Below are 2,385 nucleotides of genomic sequence, written 5' to 3'. Positions count from 1 at the left end.
TATATATATATATATATATATATATATATAAGTGTATAGTTGAAATTTATAGAAAAACAAAAAAAAAACGAAGACAGATGTATGAACAACAAACAAATGTATTAGTCTGACACTCGATATATACATACACACACATATGTCTGTGTCACCCCCTCTCTCTATGTATGTATGTATGTATTTATGTATGTATGTATGCGTAAGAAACACTAAAAAACAGTCTTATTTTTTTTTTAAGCTGTTGATTAATTGTTACATTACAATTCCGTTAAGAATCAACTATATATATTGCACATTAACGTCGCGTATTGAGTTCTCCTTTGAGTCCAAATCGTCTGAGATTCCGGTGAATATATGTCTGTAAATTTGTGTGTATGCACACATACACACACACACATATATATATATATACATGCGTGTATATATATATATATATATATATATATATATATATAAAATCTTAGTGTGTGTATTTGATATCTATGTAGACACACACGTAGCTATGGCTCTGTACATGTCTGCATTTGCGTTAACGATTTCGTCTGCCTCTGAATGACGATAACGGACGCGAGCATTTCATGAACAGTATCATACTGCTAATCTCTGAAGCGATAGCTCACTCACTTCCGCTTCCTATTTGTCTCGTTCTCGTTATGCAACCCAATAGCCTTGTTTCCTATTAGCTCGACCCATGCGCCAGCCATATTCTGCTTACATTATTATCAACTCTTATCAGGTTTTTCTCATTAAAATCTTTTCACACAATTTACAAATGCCAACCTATCCTAAAATCGTGCAGTGAGATGAAATCTAGAACCTAAGACCGTGTGTGTGTGTGTGTGTGAGTGTGTATACATCTGAATATATACATCACTACATAAATACACGCGTGTATATATATATATATATAAACCAGTGCATATGCACACAAATATATATTTGCATATGTGTGTGTACATATATGAACATCTATATTCGTGCGTTCATATAGATACATGAACCTCTATAGATATACGTGGGAATATATATACATGCTTGCTTGTGCGTTTATTAATTACACACGAATATACATACATGTGTGTGTGTATGTGCAAACATAAATTGATAGGTATATGTAATTCCCATATATGCTAATGTCATTATGTGGTTGTGTTTTCCTGTATCCATGGCAGTTGTCAAAAAAAAATTTCGTGTGAACTTGTTTCAGTCAAGTTATAGAACACATGTTTCATATATATATACATTTATGCGTGTGTGTGTATATATGTATACAAAGTCACACACATGCATATGTGTGTGTATGTATATATATTTTTATTTATTTATTTATTTATGTGTTTCAGCCAAGTGGCTGCGGTCATGCTGGTGCACCACATATATATACACATGCATATACACATATATTCACATGTCTGTATATGTGTGTACATACACGGATTTAACTGTGTGGTGTGAGTGTGTGTCCCAGATAAGCTATCGCATATTTTCAACCTACCTGATTTTTCCGAGACTGGTTTGTTCGCCCTAAGGTTATACTTGAATGCAGTTCATTGAAAAGGTGTTGCACTGAATGACGTATTCCAAGATACAAAGACATTTTTCTGTGAAATTCGCCCTTTAGTCAGAAAACTAAAAGAGAAAGCTAAATAGAAACGATAGCAAATCACCAAGGAAGGCTGCGATAACTATAAGAAATTATGAAGCAATTTCAAATAAAAGCAATTTACATTTTCATTGTGGAAATCTTATTTTTGATAACATTAACGAGGAAGGTGCGGAGGCGTTCGCTTCTTTTGTGAACTCATCAGTTGTATATAGTCTGCTTAGTGGTGGAAATAAATTTACGTTAAAAAGAATTAACAAAACATAACTGCAAGTGGATAGTAACCAAAATACTTTCATATACACAGAACATTTGGCATCGTGGGTATATGTAGATGCTACATTCCATCTAGCATTAATAGATGGTAACGCTTTTGCAGCTCACATAATGCTGTCCAAGGAACATGACCCGGTCGGTAGTGTTAGGGACGCAATGTCTCAAAGACCTGGAATGACAGAGCTGTCTGCCTTTCGCCATGAAACTTATTTCGGTGACAATTTGGAGGGGATTACTAAAATACAGACCCCGACGCATAAGATACGTAACCGTGTGTGTGAGAAAGAGAGACAGACAGACAGACAGAGTAAATAAACAAAGAGATAAGTATGATAGCCATAAATAGACAGACGGGGAAACAGAGAGGCAAATAGATTGATAGACAGAGACACAGAGAAGGTGTCTCCCATATGATTTGAGACTTTTGGGCGATATGCAATTATAACTGTCCTATATTATTGTAATTTTTGTTTATCATTACTATACATCTAATAAGCGGACCTGCCACC

At 34.5% G+C, this 2,385-nt stretch overlaps 1 protein-coding gene across 1 annotated transcript in view; it reads left to right on the top strand.

The window, feature by feature from the left end:
• Positions 1 to 2,385, top strand: part of LOC106867589 (stabilin-2) — a 712,318-nt gene that overhangs the window by 646,879 nt on the left and 63,054 nt on the right. The gene's annotated exons all lie outside the window — the stretch shown is intronic.

Source organism: Octopus bimaculoides, chromosome 24 (genome assembly GCF_001194135.2).
Source record: "Octopus bimaculoides isolate UCB-OBI-ISO-001 chromosome 24, ASM119413v2, whole genome shotgun sequence".
NCBI classification, from domain to species: domain Eukaryota; kingdom Metazoa; phylum Mollusca; class Cephalopoda; order Octopoda; family Octopodidae; genus Octopus; species Octopus bimaculoides.
The sequence above is the reverse complement of the archived record's forward strand: the minus strand, read 5'-3'. Positions and strand labels throughout refer to the sequence as shown.